Here is a 20,516-nt window from a genome sequence, read left to right as displayed (position 1 = left end):
TACACTACTGTTAGTATTGTAAGATACAATGCAGAATACAGTACAAGAAGTTAAGATTTTTTTTGTTTATGTCATGGTTGTTGCACTGTAAGAAGGGCATACCCAGAGGCATTGTTTTAGTAATTCACAGTGTTGTAAAAAGAAAAAAAATCTTGAGAAGGGGGAAGTAATGTATTGTGTGAGTATTCGTAACGTCAGAGTGCGTATGATGTCAGGATGTAGAGAAGTAAAAATGGAAGTCTGCTGAATAACCGGGGTCGTTCAATCTACAGCGATGTCTGAGTCACATCAATATTACAATCACCAGCAGATGTTCTGAAATTCGTTAACTTATTGGAAAGACTACACCAACCTGTGCATTGAACCATTGTGCAAAAGATAATAAACTGTACAAATACTAAAAGAAAGAAATAATTGGATTAGATTATGAGGACACTCAGTCGTCATTTATTGTCATTTGGAAATGCATACATTAATAAATGATACAATTTTCTTCCAGTATGATATCACAGAAACACAGGACAAACCAAGACTAAAATTGACAAAAACCACATAATTATAAGTATAGTTACAACAGTGCAAAGCAATACCGTAATTTGATAAAGAGCAGACCATGGGCACGGTAAAAAAAAAGTCTCAAAGTCCCAATAGCCCATCATCTCACGCAGATGGTAGAAGGGAAAAACTCTCCCTGCCATGAACCTTCAGCGCCGCAAACTTGCCAATGCAGCACTCTGAAGCACCCGAGCACAGCCGACTCTGAGTCCATCCAAACACTTCGAGCCTCCGACCAGCCCTCCAAAACCGAGTCCCAAGCACCATCTCTACCGAGCACTTCGACACCACCCCGGTCGCCGAGCAATAAGCAAAGCTGAGGATTTGGGGCCTTCCCCTCCCGAGATTCAGGATTGCACAGTAGCAGCGGCAGTGAAGAAGGCATTTCAGAAGTTTCACCAATGTTGCTCTGTGCTCTCACACCTGTCTCCATCAAATCAGGATTGTGCACGGCTCCCTTCTTCACAGATAACAGATATTCATCACTGGAGTGGCCGCTGCCCACTGCGTCATCTTCTCCTCCTATTATAATAACAATAAATAAATAAGAACAGGAGATGAAGAGACCTTGAAAATGAATCCATAGGTTGTGGGAACATTTCAATGATGGGGCAAGTGAAGTTAAGTGAACTTCTACCCTTTGGTTCAAAAGCCTGATGGTTGAGGAGTAATTATTTTTCCTGAATCTGGCGGTGTGAGTCCTGAGGTTCGTGTAGCCTTCTTTGAGAAGAGAGCATGACCTGGGTCCCTGATGATGGATGTTGCTCTCCTATGACAACGCTTCATTTAGATGTGACCAATGGCGGGGAGTGCTTTACCTGTGATGAGCTGGGCTGTAACCACTACTTCTTGTTGGATTTTCTATTCAAGAGCATTGGTGCTTCCACACCTGGCTGTGATGCAACCAGTCAATATATTCTCCACTATGCATATATACAAGTTTGTCAAAGTTTTATATGTCATGCCAAATCTTCGCAAACTGGAAAGGAAGTAGACACGCTGCTGTGCTTTCTTCATAATTGCATTTATGTGCTGGGCTCAGGACTAGCTCTCCAGAATAATAACACCAAGGAATTTAAAGTTGCTGGCCCTCTCTACCTCTGATCTTCCCATGAAGACTGGTTCATGGACTTTTGGTTTCCTTCTCCTGAAGTCAATAATCAGCTCTCTGGTCTTGCTGACATTGAGTGAGAGATTGTTATGGCACCACTCAGCCATATTTTCAGTCTCCCTCCTATATGCTGATTTGTTACCACCTGTGGTTCAGCCTACAATAGTGGTATCATCAGCAAATCTGAATGTAGCATTGGAGCTGTGCTTAGCCACACAGTCATAAGAGTAAAGCAAGCAGAGAAGAGGGCTAAGCACATTGCCTTGTGGTACACCCGTGCTGATAGAGATCATGGAGGAGATGTTGCTGCCAATTTGAAGTGACTGAGTTCTGCAAGTGAGGAAATCTATGATCCAATTGCACAAGGAGGTATTGAGGCCAAAGTCTAGGAACTTATTGATTGGTTCTAAGGGATTGATGGTAGTGAATACTGAACTGTAGTCGATAAAGAGCATCCTGATGTATGCACCTTTGCCGTCCAAGTGTTCCAGAGTTGAGTGAAGACCCAATGAGGTGGCATCTGGTGTGGACCTGTTGCTCCGCGAGGCTAATTGGAGCAGATCCAAGTCAGTTCTCTAAACACTTCATCACTGTGGATTAAATGCCACTGGATGATAGTCATGGAGGAAGCTCACCCCCATGAGCTTCCTAGGCATTGGTATAATTGAAGCAAATGTATAACGCAGACTGCCAAAGTGAAAGGTTAAAGATCTCATTAACACTCCAGCCAGCTGATCAGCACAGATCTTTAGTACTTGGCCAGGTACCCTCGTCTGTGCTGAATGCTTTTCTGTGGGTTCACCTTCCTGAAGGCTGCTCGCACGATCACAGGGTCAGCTGAGGCTGTGAGAGCTCGTGATGGTTCCTCCAAGTTTTGACAGCAAAGGTGAGCATAGAAGGCACTGAGCTCACCAGGAAGCAAAGCCCTGTAGTCGTCTATGTCGCTTGATTTAACTATATAAGAGGTGATGGTATCCATGCCCTGCTACCACTGTCGAACATCATTCGTCAATTCAAGTTTAGTCCAAAACTGCCACTTCACCCATAAGAAGGCTTTCCAGAGATTTTAACCTGGACCTCTTGTAACTTACTTGATCACCAGACCTGAATGCCTCTGATCTGGCCCTCAGCATATTGTAGTTCTCATGGCTCATCCAGGGCTTCTGGATGAGGAAGACTGAATGATTTTCTGGGGACATACTCATGTACAACTGTTTTAATAAAGCCTGTGACAAACATGATGTATTCATTCAGATCCACAGATGAAACTGTGAAATGATTCACTTGAGAGAGCAACATGGAAGGAAATACATAACCTAAATTGTACTATATTAAGATGCGTGTAAGAACACTGCAACAAAGATGCATATTTTCATAAATTCGTGAAGCTAGCCAGGCAAGTGGATAAGACAGAAAAGGGAACTCATGGAAAACCTGAACTTGTAAATAGAACTGATTGTAGAGAATGTTTTAAAAAATCATGTGAAGCCTTCTGTATCTGACAATGGGCTTCAGCTGCAATGCTGTGTGTACATTTGTGCATGACACTGTAGGAAGGGTGACAGGCTTTGGATAGGATACAGACGATGAGAACTCGAATTGTACCAGGAATGGTGATGAACAGCAGTAATATTGAGTGAATGTAGAAGCTAAGACAGATTTCTTTAAAGCAGAAAAGATTGAGAGGAAATCTTATGGAAATATTCAACATTATGGGTGGTTTGATCAAGCAAATACTGTACGCCAAATATCATGGATCTAAGGAAGGTAGAAAACTAGTTTGAGGAGAAATGGAAAGAGTTATTTTCACCAAGATAAAAGGGTGGAAGCAAATTCCATAGGGATGTTCAAAACATACTTACATACAGTGCCTATAAAAAATATTCACTCTACTTGTAAGTTTTCATGTTTTATTGACTTATAACATTGAATCACAGAGAATTTAATTTGTTTTTTTTACACTGATCAACAGAAAAAGACTCTTTCATGCTAAAATGAAAAATGACCTCTACAAAGTGGTCTCAATTAATTACAACTATAAAACATAAAATAATTGATTGCATAAGTACTGTCTTTAGCTTTATTAATATAACACACCAAATTATCACTGGTGCAGGCAAATGGTTTTAGAAATCACATAATAAGTTAAATGGAGATCACTGTGTGCAGTCAAGGAGTTCCCCTCAATCACAGGACTCTGCGGAAAGTGGTGCGGACAGCCCAGTGCATCTGTAGTTGTGAACTTCCCATGATTCAGGACAGTTACAGGGACAGTTGTGTAAAAAGGGCCCGTAGGATCACTGGGGACACAAGTCACCACAACCACAATCTACTCCAGCTGCTACCATTCAGGAAGTGGTACCGCAGCTTAAAAACAGGACCAACAGGCTCCAGGACAGCTTCTTCCACCAGGCCATCAGACTGATGAACTCAGGCCAATTTGATTGTACTCTATATTACATTGACTGTTCTATTAATTATAAATTATTATTAATTACTATGATTGCACATTGCACATTTAGATGGAGACATAACATAAAGATTTTTACTCCTCGTGTATGTGAAGGACGTAAGCAATAAAATCAATTCAATTCAATTAATTGCAGTAGAAATACACTTAAATCTGGAAAGTCTAACTGCTGGTAAGTCAGTATTCTAGCAAAATCTAAACCATGAAGACAAAAGAACACTCCAAACAACTCAGCAAAAAAGTTATTGAAAAGTTCAAGTCAAGAGATGGATACAAGAAAATTTTCAACTCACTGAATATCCCTTGGAGTACAGTTAAGTCAATCATCAAGAAATGGAAAGAATATGGTATAGTTACAAATCTGCCTAGAGCAGGCCATCCTCAAAAACTGAGTGAACGTGCAAGAAGAGATCTAGTGAGGAAGGCCACCTAAAAACCTATGACAACTCTAGAGGAGTTACCAGCTTCAGTAGCTGGGATGGGAGAGACTGCATACAACAACTGTTGCCTGAGTGCATCACCAGTCACAGATTTATGGGAGACTCGTAAAGAGAAAGCCACTGTTGAAAAAAACTCACATTAAATCACCACTATAGTTTGCCAGAACCCATGTGGGAGACTCTGAAGTCAGCTGGAAGAAGGTTCTATGGTCTGATGAAACCAAAATTAGGCTTTCTGGCCATCAGATTAAACACTATATTTGGTGTATGCCAGCCACCGCACTGTGAAGCGGCTGCATCATGCTGTGGGATTGCCTCACTGCAGCAGGCCATGTGAAGGTAGAGGGTAAAATGAATGCAGGAAAATCCTGGAGGAAAACCTAATGCAGCCTGCAAAAGAATTGTGACTTGAGAGAAGATTTGTTTTCCAGCAAGACACTGGCCGCAATCATAAAGCCAAAGCTAATTTAGATCACTTTGTAGAGATCTGTTTAAACTTTGACCCAAAATAATCTTTTTCTGTTGATCAGTGTCAAAAAAAAGCCAAATTAAATCTACTGTGATTCAATGTTGTAAAACGATAAAACATGGAACTTCCAAGGAGGGTGAATACTTTTTATAGGCACTGTATATAATTAAAATATTCTTGGACAAATTGGTAGGTTCTTTCAAAGAGCCAGTATAGGTGGTATTGCCTGACTGACCTGATGCTGTGGTTCTACGGCTGTCTTTGAGCTTTAAGTACATTATCAAAACAGTTATATTGGTGGCTGCTGTGCTTCTTTTGCCTTGACTTTAGAGCTGTCTAACCTACTACAATGGATAATGCTGCCGCCAAACTGGTACTTCATTTAAAATCAATACAATCAGTAAAATTCACTTTATTGATTGCCTCTTCTTCATAATTCTTTTTAAAAATCCCAATAACTTAGTTTAGGACTGCATGGTAAGTAATGGGAAACCATGAGTTGACATGTCAATTTGATTCCTTGTTAATGATCTGAGTGAATGGGAAGGTAAATGATCACTCAGTGGAGCATTGTAGGTTTGACTGATGGCTGGGAACTACTTGCCTTGTTCACAGGAATGCAACCAGCTACCGAAGAGGTTATATAAATGAACACACACCACTGTCCAAGAATACTGGTAGTAATGAGATCCTGATAGAAATGGTAGTAAATCAACCTAGAGGCAGGTCACAAAAAGATTCCAGCTGCAGACAATACTTTGCTCTGGGAAGTATAGTCGTGTATTCTGTAAGTACATTACAAGTGGAAAGGTGATATGTTTACCTGATAAAATAAACAATATAATACATTAAAAGAAGGTTAAATGCAACAGTGAAAGGAAGAGTTGAGGCCCAGGAGTACTGTACACTTTAGAGTAAGCTTCATAGAAATAAGACAGGCATTCCAAAATTGATATACCTGAAGGTCAGTTGAAAATCAAATTGAAAACAATGCAGAGGAATGGTCTCCAGTAAGTTTCTAGTCTCTGCTACGGATTGGAGTTCACAAAAGAACTGAAGGGGTTACTGTGTAAATGTGGTATTAATAATGAGACTTTTATATAGTGGGGAAATTATCTGGCATGAATGGAATGAGGAGCTACTCTTAATTAAAGATGAGAAGAAAGAATGACATATCAATAGACAATCATTTAAGCTTTCGGGGCCAGATTCTGCTGGAGAATCAAATTGTCTGGAGTGCCATGAAGTTATGTAGGTTCTTATATACTGTAAATGCAATTTTTATTTTCTGAACCAAACAACGTAAGTGAACAAACAGGAAACCTACTGCATAAGTTTACATCATAATATCATGCAACATTACCTCTTGACGAAGTATATCAATGCGGCCTTGAGAAGTAATATTAGTGTTTGTCTGATATTCTTAATAAAGAGAACATGTCCAAGAAATAAAATACCTGGAAAATCTGAGAGAGAGAAGCCATACAATCTCAAGATCTGAAATATATACAATGAGGGCTCTTAAAAATTCCTGTGCATTCCTGAAGTGTTCACTGGAAGAGAAATGACTTGTTTTTGTATTTCTTCACTAAATCTAAATTTACTTGCAACCAAGGCTTGAGAATGTTTTTGAAAATGTGGCAACACACAAACAGCTGGAGGAGTTCAGCAGCTCTGGCAGCATCTATGAAGGGAAATGGATTGTCAGCATTCTAGGTTGAGACCCTTCATGTTGCCCAAATCTCCTATCCCAACTTTAAGCTCAAGCAATTAGCCTGAGTCAATTAATTATTTGGCCAAACAAAGCTCCTGAATCAGGGGCCTACTGTCTTGACGGTACTCCAGATTTTTCCTCTTGTGTAGGTGGTGAGGAAAGTGAGGAAATTATTAGAAGAGAGTGAACGTTCAAATGACCCATCCTGTTGTAAGGAGGGAAGGCAATAGAGACACTGGTAATGGTCAGGTAGTGACATCACTTATGGTTGGGATGGAAGGAGATTCTGGCATTTGGGAGGAGGGTCTTGCATTTGGGATGAAAGGACAGCATGCTCTAGCATGGGGACCAGAAGAAGGCCTGAGATGTTGATAATGCTGGGGATCTCAACAGCGAAAATTTCTCTGATTGTATGCTGGAAGTTGGTGTGCATGGGCAACCCTCCAAATGGGACACTATACATAATGTGCAATATACAGGGGACATCATCCCATCCACACTTGACAGAAAGTTACATCAGGAATGCTAAGATGACTCAAAACAGATTGAACTTCACGATTCTATAATTTAATCAGAAATAGTCACAAATGCAATTTACAGAGTCCAATTGATTTTCAATACAATTATGCTGATTTGAAAACCAGAACTATGAAACTAATTTCCAAGGAAAGGTAGACAACCATAAGAAAAAGATAATGATGTAATTACAAGACAGCTCAAACTAATTTATAAGGGGAGACCAATGAACAGCAACACCAAACAAGAAATTTGAAGAAATAATGATAATGTTTCAGAATAAATAAACACCCAAAGCAATAGGATTGAATGAAGAATATGTGGTCCTTGATAAGACCTTTAAAAGTGAAACAAAGCAAATTAAAAAAACCCTGGGCTGCACCAATTGGAAATAGGGAAAGAATTGTCAGCTGTTTTGATTCAGAGACTTGTTTCACTTGTTCAAATGTTATTGTGTGGTTTAGGCTTATGATCCTGGTAAAAATTTCAGCACTTAGAGGGAGACTACAAATAATGAATCCTGTACTAGAAAAAGAAATGTCACTAAACAGATCTTTGAAATTTTGTCTCCTTTTAAGTGCTGAGAAAATATTCTGATGACCATCCGCAATACTGCCTTGCAGGAGCTTCAATGATTTCAATTTGCTGCATTCTGCAAAACATCACAGCAAGTGCATTCTGCTTCCAGAAACTAAAAGGCATTTTGAATGAGTGAAGTAAGATGCGGATAATATTTCCCTAACGTTAGTATTATGCACAGCGAGGAGAAGCCTTGAGGTAGGTTAACCATGGAGATTATATACTTCCAAGAAAACTGACTCACCAAGTACCAGTTCTTTACATCTTTCTACACATATACTATACCTCATAAAGATTCTCATTCTTGGAAACTGCAGTGTACTATCAAGTTTTCAATGCCCCTAGTTACATTCACTAACTTATTGCATTTGTTCAGTTTTGTGTTTGAGACTTTTCACTTGGTTGTGCTTTTGTCTGCCTCGCACACCTTCTCCCTTGTCTGGTACACTCTCTGCAGAGACTTTTTCTTTAAACCAACAGTCATTTGCAGCATGGGACGATTTGCCACAACGATGACATTTTTGGCTTTTTTGGCTTTTTGCACCATTTAGGGACATCTTGTGCATTTCACATTCCAACCTCCTTTTCTGTAGCTCTGCTGCATCTTTTGCTGCAGTCTCTAATGATATTGCAATGGCCATTGCCCGTTCTGAGGTTAGGTCTCTTTCTGCCAGTAGCCTCACTTGAGTGCTTTGACCATGCATGCCACATACAAGCCAATCCTTAAATGCATCATAAAGTCCAGGTCTAAAGTCACGATAGTAGGGAAGTTTGCGCAGTTCTGCAATGTATTCAGAAAGACTTTCATCTTTTGACTGGTACTTTTTGTAAAATCTCTGCTATTATCAGCAGTTTAGGGCTCAACTGGTTTTGTAAAATTGTAACAATTTCATCGAATGTCTTGCTTGCTGGCTTTGCAGGGGTTACTAAGTTGTGTAAGAGACTGTACGTTCTTGGGCCCATTAAGCTAACAAGCATAGGAACTTTCTTTTGTTCCTCCACATTGTTCATGTTACAATACAATTCAACCCTCTCAATATACAACTCCCAGCCTTTATCAGCACTATCAAATTCATCAACATTCCCAACTGAAGCCATTGCCACGTTATTTTCACTCTAAATTCGCTGTTACTATGTACTGTACTCACATGTTTGTTAGCATATGTGACGATCTTGTGCTGTTTAATTCTCACTGTTTTGTCCCGTAATTGTGCCATAACCTTTGTGCAGTTCATGATATTTTCTGACATTGAGGTACATACTTGTCGCCAGTTTATTATGTCTGTGCACAACTACATATATATATTAGATAAAAGTATGCACAGGTGCTAAGGGGCGAGGCGAAGCGGGTCATTTCTCTGAATGAAATATATCCATACATTACATGAGCCTCAGCCTGGAAAGGATCCCACCATGTGGAAAACATCATGTATGGTCCCAGTACCCAAGAAGGGCTGACCAAAAGTCTTGAATGACTGCAGCCCAGTGGCCCTGACTTCACACATCACGATGGCCCTAGTGAGGCTGCAAGCTGGTGTAAGCTGAATCATCTGCAGCTCAATATCAGTAAGGTGGAGGAGATGGTGTTGGAGTTTAGGAAGACTAAGCCTGCACTGCTCCCTGTTACTATTGATGGTGATGATGTGGATGTGGCGAGGACCTACAAGTACCTGGGGTTGCTCCTGGACAACAGACTTGAGTGAAGCATCAACATGGAGTCTTTGTACAAGAAGGGCCAGAGTCACCTCAACTTCCTGAGGAGACTGAGGTCCTTTGGAGCATGCAAAACTCTCCTTCACATGTTGTACCAGTCTGTTGTTGCCTGTACAAACTGGACACACTGGAGGCTGTGGTAGAACAAAGGACCTGACAGAAAATCCTGGCAATTCTGGACAATGTTTCTTACCCTCTGCATGCCACCTTGGCTGAACAGAGGATCACTTTCAGTAATAGACTAAAACAACTGCTCTGTTCCAAAGAGCGCTATATAAGGTCATTCTTACCATTGGCCATAAGGCTCTGTAATGAGTCAAGCTACAGCCGAGGAAGTGATGACCCCCTCCTGTTAGACTGATTGAGGTAATTTAATTTTTTTATTTACTCTTCTTACTTCTTTTCTTATATTGTATATCTGTGAACTTGTAATGCCACTATGACACTATAAATTCCTTTGGGATCAATGAAGTATCTATCTGTGCCCATCTTGATAACAGTACTCTCCTCCAATAGTAGTTCGGTAAGAAGCTGAGGAAGAAAAACACTTATGTCTGTAGAAAGAAAAACTGGAAATTCCCATCACAGATACTGTAGGTTGAGTGGTCTCTCCTTGAGCTGTTTTCATTCTTATACAGGGGTTCCCAAACATCATTATACCGTGGACCAATATCATTAAACAAGGGGTATGTGGACCCCAGGTTGAGAAAACTTCTCACGAGCAGTCAATGTTATTTTTCGTTCTGCAACCTTGGCTCCTTGAACTTAATGTGTTCATAGGCACACATTCAATGGAGTGAACTGAAAAAATAACTCAATAGCTGCAAGGAAGTTCACTCACTGTTCAGAGACATGAGAAACAAATATTATCAAACAACACCATACTAACCACAGCTGAAATATGTGAGATACTCAGATTCTGTAAATATCAATATAATGTTTTGCCAGCATGCTGATCTGATTCCAGAAGAAAAATCTGTACTAGATCTTTCAATAAAAGTTATTGTGTACAAATTTGCATTTGCTTTCAAATTTTTAGACAGGTGTTCAAGTTATTGGACTAGTATTCCTGCAGTAGTGATTCACTTTTCCTTTTCCTGTTCAGCATTTCAGTATTCAGTGCTTCCAATTTAGCCTACATTAGAAATCAAATCCAGAGTGGGTGAGGGTTTTGCAAAACACTACAATTTAATCCATAATATAGCTACCAGTCACTTTAGTTCTCCATCCCATCCTCATTCTCCTATCAGAGGCCCATTAGACTGCCCCAATAAAGCTAAGGGAAACATCTAATTGTTTTGATGGTATATCACCTACTTTCAAGACTTGAATTACACAACATCAGGATAACCACTTTTTTTTTTGGTTTGCACCAGGTCTGGCAGTGACAGGTGAGGTTATCGACCTGAGATGATGATCTGTTTTCCTCACCCTTGATGCTGCTTTTCACAACCCCTCCACACAGATTAAATGACATTAACATGCTTTTACCAGCCTCTCTCCTGCAGCGCCACCATTTGTATTATGCAGATTTTATTAATCCTCAGCTTACCACACTATCCTGTTTATATGTCTATGGGTGCCACTTCTCTGAAACTTAAATGACGCTTGATTTTTAAGACATCACAGTTCTGATGCCATCTTATTGGCCTAGAACATTAACCTTTTCCTTTCTTCTTATGTTGCCTGACCTCTGGAGTTATTCAAGCATTTTCTGCTTTTGTTTGTGTTCCTTTCCACTGTATTGAGCACATTTTGACTCTAATTCTGTGGGCTGACCAACAGTGATTTAAAATAATTGCTGATACTGTATTGACATAAAAGTGTATACCAAAATGAATGTGGTTTTCATAAATTTTAATTTAAATTCATAGCCACTCTGGGTAATGAAAGTGTATGTCATATAAACAAGTGAACAGTATGGAATTAAACAGCCAATAAATTTGGAACTGATAGCAATTGTTTTAAATTGTTTCTTTTTTACCCTTTTTGGGGCTTACAATTCTGATGATCAAGGACTTGTTGTCTTGTAACAATACGCCATGAAATTTGATGTGGTGAAGTCCAAGGACAGTAAATATATGTACATTTAATGTGTTGAAAAAGTTCAAAGTAAATTTATTATCAAAGTGCATATATGTCACCATACACAACCCTGAGATTCATTTCCTTACAGGCATTCTCAATAAATACATAACAGAATAATAGCCATCAATGGAAGACCACACCAACTTGAGCATTCAACTGGAGTGTAAGAGACAACAAACTGAGCAAATACAAAAAGAAAGAAATACACTTCCTATATAAAAAATTCACCACACTCCACCTCCCCACCTTGGAAATTTTCAAGTTTTATTGTTTTACAACATTGAACCACAATGAATTTAATTTGCCTTTTTTGACACTGATCAGCAGAAAAAAACTCTTTTATGTCAAAGTGAAAACAGATCTCTACAAAGTGATCTAAATTAATTACAATATAAAACACAAAATAATTGATTGCATAGGTATTCATCCACTTTAATATGACACACTAAATTATCACTGGGGCAGCCAATTGGTTTCAGAAATCACATAATTGGTTAAATTGAGATCACCTGTGTGCAGTCAAGGTGTTTCGATTGATTGTACTAAAAAAACACCTGTATCTGGAAAGTCCAACTGCTGGCTGATGTTGCGAGTGGGAAGATAGGCTGAGAGAGGAGTCGAGTTGTGACTGGAAAATGGCAGAGAGAGAACATCAAGGAAAAAGCCAAGCTGTTGAAGGAAGTTTTTGGCAAGAGTGGAAGCGAACAAGAGATGGAGGTCGGCGGGAAAGAGGAAGAAAAGAAAGCAGAGGTACAGGATATCAAACTCTGAACAGTCAGCGGGTGATCAAAACAGGACAGCAAAACAATGGAAAGAAGATGAGATTAAAGCAATTATAAAACTAAGTGAAGTCTTTTGGTGATTGGAACCCGATTCGTTTGATGAAGATGCTCAACAAAATTTTAGGCAAGGTTAAAGGAACAAAGATTTTACGAAATGGATCGCTATTAGTGATTTGTCCGGATAGTGCTCAGCAAGGCAAAGTGATAAGATTGTGTAAAATAGACGGCTAAAAAGTACAATGCTCAATACCCAACAATAGAAAGTGGACTAGAGGAGTTATTTCGGGGATACCAACAAAAGTTACTATGGATGAGATTAAACAGAACATAAAAGGAGCAAAACTTATTGAGGCCAAACATTTGAAAGTTACAAGAAACAGGAAAAAGTGTGATAATTTATCAGTAATGATTAACTTTGATGAAGAGAGATCACCAACTAACGTTTACTTAGGGTATATGTGTTATGCGGTTAGAATATATATACCACCGCCTTTAAGATGCTATAAATGTCAGAAATTCGGGCACATTGCAGCGGTCTTCAGAGGAAAACAAAGATGTGGGAGATGCATTGGAGAACATGAATATGGAAAATGTGAACGTGGAGCTAGGCTGAAATGCTGCAATTGTGGCAAGGAACACAGCGCAGCTTATCGGGAGTGCATTTATAGCAAGAAGGTGGCTGAGATACAGTATGTAAAAATAACTCAAGGAATCAGTTATGCAGAGGCAGTGAAAAAATTTGATGAAAAAAGGCTGTCAAGCAAATATAGGGAAAAATAAACTGATGAATTGTGAGAGCTGTAATATGAAAAATAAGGATACACTATTAATGAGTAGAAAGGATTTTGTGCTTTTTATGGTAGATGCAATTAATTGTTCAGCGCAAACAAGCAAAAGAACTGAGAAAATTAAAATTATCGTCAAGTCTGCAGAAAAGTATCTTGGTATTGAAGGGATTAGGTGGGAAGACGTCAAAGAAACGCTGAACGGAGGATCCAACAGTTCACAGGTGGGGGAAATGGAATCTTAATGGCAGCATATTTATCGCAAATGGTCAAGGATATAAGAAATTTTTCAGAACTTAAGGAAGATCCTTGGATTTTATGGTTGAAGCCCAGGGTAAATGTGCAGAATTCCAACAACAAATAGAAGTGCCCGACAAGAACAACGGTGAGTTGGAAAGAGCTTGGAAAATGGAGGAAATTATTACAAGGATACAAAAGGAAAAGAAATTTGTTGCAAAGTGAATTATCTATATTCAGATTATAAAATGAAAACATGGAAGCAAATGAAGAAGAACTCCGAGGTCTCAGTAAACAACTGCAGGCTGCGATCCAAGAAAAGAAAAAACCTGAAAAAGCAGATAGACTTGGAAAAACAGCAATTTTAAAAGTATAACGTGCGATAATTACGATTCTTTAACAAGACAACTTTAGTCTTACAAGTGATGTAGATGAAATCAATGTAATTGAGGAAATGCAACTACATGAAAACGTGACAAAATTAGGGAAGAATAGCAGTTTGCACATTAAGCAGTCATGAGGAATTGCAATTACAGAGTGATGCTAATAGAGAACTGCAGGCTGAACTTGATTGTCTAAAGTAGAGAACTCCAGGACATATTTGGTTGGAACACAAGAAGCCTAGCAGGTGGTGGTAATGCACTGAAAACTGTTTGCCAACCGCCATAAAACAAGAAGAAGAAGATCCAACTGCTAGTGAGTCAGTATCCTGGCAAAAAAAATACACCGAGATGACAAAATAACACACCAAGCAACTCAGTGAAAAGGTTATTGAAAAGCACAAGTCAAGAGATGGATACAAGAAAATTTCCAAGTCACTGAATAGCCTTGGAGTACAGTTAAGTCAATCATCAAGAAATGGAAAGAATATGGCACAGCTATAAATCTAGCTAGAGCAGGCCGTCCTCAAAAACTGAGTGACCATGCAAGGAGACTAGTGAGGAAGGCTACTGAGATCCATGACAACTCTTGAGAAGTTACAGGCTTCAGTGGCAGAGATGGGAGAGACTGTGCATACAACTGATTCACCAGTCACAGCTTCAAGGGACAGGGACAAAGGGAAAGCCACTGTTGAAAAAACCTCACATGAAATCTTGGCTATAGTTTGCCAGAAGGCATGTGAGAAGACTCTGAAGTCAGCTGCAAGAAGGTTCTATGGTCTAATTAAACCAAAATTGAGCTTTTTGGCTATCATACTAAACGTTATGTTTGGTGTAAGCCAAACACCGTATATCATCAAAATCACGCCATCCATACCATGAAGTATGATGGCGGCTGCCTCACTGCAGCAGGCACTGAAAGATTTGTGAAGTTAGAGGGTAAAATGAATGCATCAAAATACAGGGATATCCTGGAGGAAAACCTAATGCCGTCTGCAAGAGAACTGCAACTTGGGAGAAGATTTGTTTTCCAGCAAGACAATGACCCCAAGCATAAAGCCAAAGCTACAAAGGAACGGCTTAAAAAAAAACAAAGTTAATGTCCTGGAGTGGCTAAGTCAAAGTCTGGCCCTCAATCCAATTGAGAGTTTGTGACTGGACCTAAAAAGGGCTGTTCCTTTATAATTCCCATGCAATCTGACAGAACTTGAACAGTTTTATAAAGAAGAATGTGGAAAATTTAGTGTCCAGATGTGCAAAGCTGATGAAGACCTATCTACACAGATACAAGGCTGTAATTGCTGTCAAAGGTTCATCTTCTAAGTACTGACTTGAAGGGGGTGAATACTTCTGCAATCAATGTTCTTGTGTTTTATATTTTTGATCACTTTTGTAGAGATCTGTTTTCACTTTGACATGAAAGAGTTTTTTTTTGTTGATCAGCGTCAAAAAAGCCAAATTAAATCCACTGTGATTCAATGTTGTAAAACAATAAGACATGAAAACTTCTGGGGGGTAGGGGTGGTGAATATTTTTATAGGCACTGTAATAATAATAATAAATCAATAACCAACAAATATCAAGAACATGAGATAAAGAGACCTTGAAAGTGAGTCCTTAGCTTGTGGGAACATCTCAATTATGGGGCAAGTGAAGTTAAATGAACTTGTACCCTTTGGTTCAAGAGCCTGATGGTTGAGGGGTGGTAACTATTCCTGAATCCAGAGGTGTGAGTCCTAAGGCTGTACATTCTTCCTGAAGGCAGCAGCTAGGAGGGAACATGACAAAGGTGATGTGGGTCCCTAATGATGGATGCTGCTTTTCTGTGACAATATCTTGTGTAAATGTGTTCAATGGTTGGGGAGGGCCTTACCCATGATGGACTGGGCCCTGTCCACTACCTTTTATAAACAGCAACTTGCCAGCTGTTATTCTTCCTTTAAATTACTCAGCTTGAGATATTGTATGGAGTACACACAAATAATGAAGTAAATTATTGGATGCAATGATATTTCCCTTTAAGTTCACTATGATTTTTCCAAGAACAGTGTGCTTTCTAACTCAGAGATCATGACCAAGAAATTGAATAACTGTACATGACACTTAAGTTATTGATTTTGATCAAATAATTGTTCATGAACTGCGAATGAGAATAATGCCACTGAGTACATTGAGAATGCCTGGATCATATCAAAGCTGCTGCAATGCTCAGTTAGTGAATCTGCTGCGAAAGCTTATCGTGATTTTTTTTTTAAATTTATTTTTCATGAGGTGGTCCATCAACTCCAATTGCCCTCAAGAAGGCAGCAGTGAGACATTTTCATAAATTGTGATGCAGTAGTGTCAGTTTCTAATGTTTTGATCCACGATTCTTCTGGAAGACAAAAAAGAGGCATAAAACTTGTTGCTTCACAATCATTTTATTAAGCACTAAGAAAACAATGGAAATTGGAAATGGACAGTAGCAGGAGTCTTTGGGGAAAGAAAAGAAGAAGCAAAGATGGACAAATGTGATCTGCCTTTCTTATACCAGAGATAAGAGACATTCCATTCAAATGTGTAGATCAGAGTTAACTAATCAGGTAGCCTCTGTTCAAATAATGTGATACCAAAGAAGCTTCAGAAAGAGACAGAGCTGTAACTACTAGGGGACACACTGAAAAATTGTGATATATATACATATATATATAATATTGTAGAAAATACAAGCTGGTATAAAAACTGCAAAGAAATGGCAATTATAGAGCTTAATCTAACTTTCCCCCCTTTGACTCTAAATCACATATTTAGAATCATTACATCTGAAAATTCAGAGGCAGAAAAATTTGGAGTATCTACATTAAGTATAAAATAATCAAAAACTGCTTAAGCTATGGAAATTTGAAAGGATATTTATAGGATTATGTCATTGCTAGTTAGATTAGTAGACACACTTAATGTGAGTTTGAACTACTCTATTAATGATAACTTTATACAAGTAAAAAGATGTAAAGAGAAAATCTAATACATATGATTTTGAAGAACCATCTTATGCATGGTGACTATTTCTCAATGTGTGGTGTATATTGATATGTACTGAACAGTTGGAGGCTTTGACAGCATCAGCAAATTCATGTGGTTCTCGCAAGTATACATTATGTGTGACCTCAATTGGCACATTAGGAGTAGAGAAGATTGGCAAGGATGTAACAACAAATAATAATATTAGAATAAATTTGATAATGTCCAATAGTTGTTGACCATTCTGGCAAGTAAGTGACTTGCTCACTGTAGCTCAGCAGTGTAGGCACATTAACCAGAGTGCTTGTTGTCCTCATCAGATACCACTTTAGCCAGTACGTATCCACTCACTTTTACCTCCTACTTTCACTGCCAAGTTTATAACTAACTTCACTTGATAAGGACCTTGCCATCATATGGTTCCTTACGCGGCTTCTTAATCAGGACCCACTCACCAAGAATCAGATGTGTCCTTCCTCTGTTGGATCACTCAAAGTGGCAGAAACCTGTTGAGAAGCAGACTGTACAGTTTGGGTTTATTTCATGCAATAGTTATCGAAAAGTCTGCCAGAATGTGTATATCAGCCTCTCAGATCAAGAGCTCTCAGCAGCGATATAAGATGACCTGTTACCACCTTGAATAGACTTAGTTTAGTTTTTTTTTGTTTGGGGTTGCTCTGCTACTGCATAAAACCAGAGGGAGAGCCATAGGCCATAGTATGTCTCCTTTAATGGTTCCACTCATGCCCTTCATTTGTCCTGATGACCCCGGGTGATGTGGACAATGAAAAATACATTTAATGCTCATCAGTCGACATAATTCCTCAAACACTCCCAGTGAAATGTGTTCCTTTGTCAGAGTCAATGTCTAATGGCAACCCCCAATGAGGAATATAGTCCTTAATCAGAGGTTTTGCTGAGTGAATGACAGTAGTTTTCCTTACTGAAATAGCTTCCATCCATCTTGAAAACTTGTTCACAATTACCAGTAAGCCTGAGTATCCGTGACGCTTTGTCAAAGTAATGTAGTCTACTTCTAAGTGTAAAAATGGTGGGGTAAGAACACACAGTTATGATAGAAACATAGAAATCTACAGCACATCACAGGCCCACAATGTTGTGCCGACCATGTAACCTACTCTGGAAACTGCCTAGAATTTCCTCATGTATAGCCCTCTATTTTTCTAAGCTCCGTGTACCTATCTAAGAGTCCCTATTGTATCTGCCTCCACCACCATTGGTGGCAGTGCATTCCTCACACTCACCACTCTGCTGCTCTGGGCATGTTGTGAATCTTTCAAATGTTTTTCGGGCTTGTGTCCTGAACTTTGGATTCTGCCACTGCTGGGATAATCTATCAATCGGCTTTTGCATTTCAGTGTGTCCTAGGGAGAGTATCTACTGTGCTAGATAAGAAAGCAATGTAGTTGGAGCTACTAGTCTAATACTAGTGTTATATCTCCATATTCTATCACTGCTTAACCTCCATCCAGAGCCACTTACCCTTTTTAAGCCATTGAGTTGCATCTCCTGAATACATTGTATGTTCATCTGTAATACAGAGTCCAACATCTTTTCCATAATTTCAGTTAACGTATTTATTGCATATGTTCTCGGTATTTCTTTTAATTCTTTTACTCCTTCACATGCTGCTTTTTTCACAATTTCATCCTTGAATACATTTCCGCAGCTTCCCATTGTCGTCATTTTGGAGTGGCTTTTATATTTTAATACAGCAACTTCTCATTCATGTGCTCTTGTACTAGCTGGCTATTCTTGATTGGAGTTTCTGCAGCTGTAAGATATCCTCTCTGTTTCCGTAAGTGTCCAAAATCATGAACAACAACTTTCAGGTTTCAATCAGAGCTTTCAGTTATGCCTGTTGTGCAGAGGTACCAGGAGCTATGATCCCTGATTCTAGCATTTCAGTTTCAGAAACAACGGTCCATCCAGTCATTCAAATTCCTCTCTCAATTATTCAAGAGCCATCGGTATAGAGAATCTGATCTTTAGGAGAGTAATAACCAAAAGGATGCTGTCGGTCTCCCTGGTCTTGAGTTAAGACTGCCTTCATGTGTTTCTCATTGACACACAGGGTGAAGGGTTTATCTGTATCAGGGTTTCCTAATGCAGGTGCAGTACACAATGTTTCCTTAAAGTCTGAAATTCTTTCCATTGTACTTCACTAAGAGTCACAGGGTCACCTGAGTGCCTACTGACCTTCAGTAGATTGTTGAGTGGTTGGGCAGTTTCAGCATATGAATCGACCTATGCTCCATTGTAGTTACACAAGCTCAGAAATGATCAGAGTTGCTGGACTGTTGTAGGTGCCTTTGCTGACTGAACAACTTTTGTATGATCCTCAGTGATTTCCTGCTGACCTTGGGAAATTTCCTTTCTCCTTGTTGCCTTCAATAAATTGCTTTGTGACATTTTTGAGGATAAATAATTTAGCAAATAAAGCCATTCCCCTCAAAAATAAGTATACCATTTTGGATACTGTTGTAGGGGATGACCTCCCAGGGAAATGTCACAGAGACCGGGTTACTGGTACTGCGTATGGGTCCATGGTGCAGAAGGGAAAGAGGGAGAAGGGGGGAGTGGTAGTGGTAGGGGACTCATTAGTCAGTGGAACAGACAGGAGATTCTCTGGACAGAAATGGAAACCTAAATGGTATGCTGCCTCCCAGGTGCCAGGGTCAGGGACATCTCAGATCCTGTCCAGAGTGTTTTGGAGGGGGAGGGAGAGCTACCAGATGTCTTGGCACATATTGGTAACAATGACATGGAAGCAAAAGAAAAGAGGTCTTGAAAAGAGAATTTAGAGAGCTAGGCAGAAAGCTGAGAAGCCGGACTTCCAGGTAGTAATCTCTGGATTGCCATGTGCCAGTGAGCGTAGAAACAGGATGATTCGGTAGATTAATGCATGGCTGAGAAGCTGGTGCAGAGGGCAGGGCTTCAGGTTCTTGGATCATTGGGATCTCCTCTTGGGGAGGTGTGACCTGTACAGAAGAGATGGGTTGCACCAGAACCTAAGGGGGACTATTATTTTTGTGGGCAGGATTGTTTACGCTATTAGTGAGGGTTTAATCTAATTTGGCAGGAGGGTGGGAAGCAGAGTGAGTGAACTCAGGATAGGGTGGATGGTAAAAAAAAAAGATAGCATGCAGTCAGACTGTCAGGAAGGGCCAGCAGATGATAGGACAAAATTGCAGTCAGCAGGGTGAGTATCAATGGCATTAGGATGCAGAATCAAAAAAAGGTAGCAATACAATGGGAAATAGAAAAGGTGTGTCAAAAGGGCAATATTATGATAATCATGGGAGATTCCAACATGCACATTGATTAGGAAAATCAGGTTGGTAATGGATCTCAAGAGAGTGAGTTTGCTGAATGCCTACGAGATGGCTTTATAGAGCAGTTTGTCATTGAGCATACTAAGGTATCAGCTTTACTGGATTGGGTGTTATGAAATGAACTGGAGACAATTAGGGAGGTTAAGGTTAAAAAACTCTTCGGAGGCAGTAATCACAATGTGATTTGGGTTCAACTTGAAATTTGATAGAGAGAAAGTAAAGTCTGACAGTAAAGTATTTCAGTGGAGTAACGGAAATTACAGTGCTATGAGAGAGGAGTTGGCCAAAATTAATTGGAATGAGATACTGGCAGGGATGACA

This window comes from Mobula birostris, chromosome 10 (assembly GCF_030028105.1).
Source record: "Mobula birostris isolate sMobBir1 chromosome 10, sMobBir1.hap1, whole genome shotgun sequence".
Classification (NCBI taxonomy): domain Eukaryota; kingdom Metazoa; phylum Chordata; class Chondrichthyes; order Myliobatiformes; family Myliobatidae; genus Mobula; species Mobula birostris.
Note: the sequence above shows the minus strand (reverse complement) of the source record.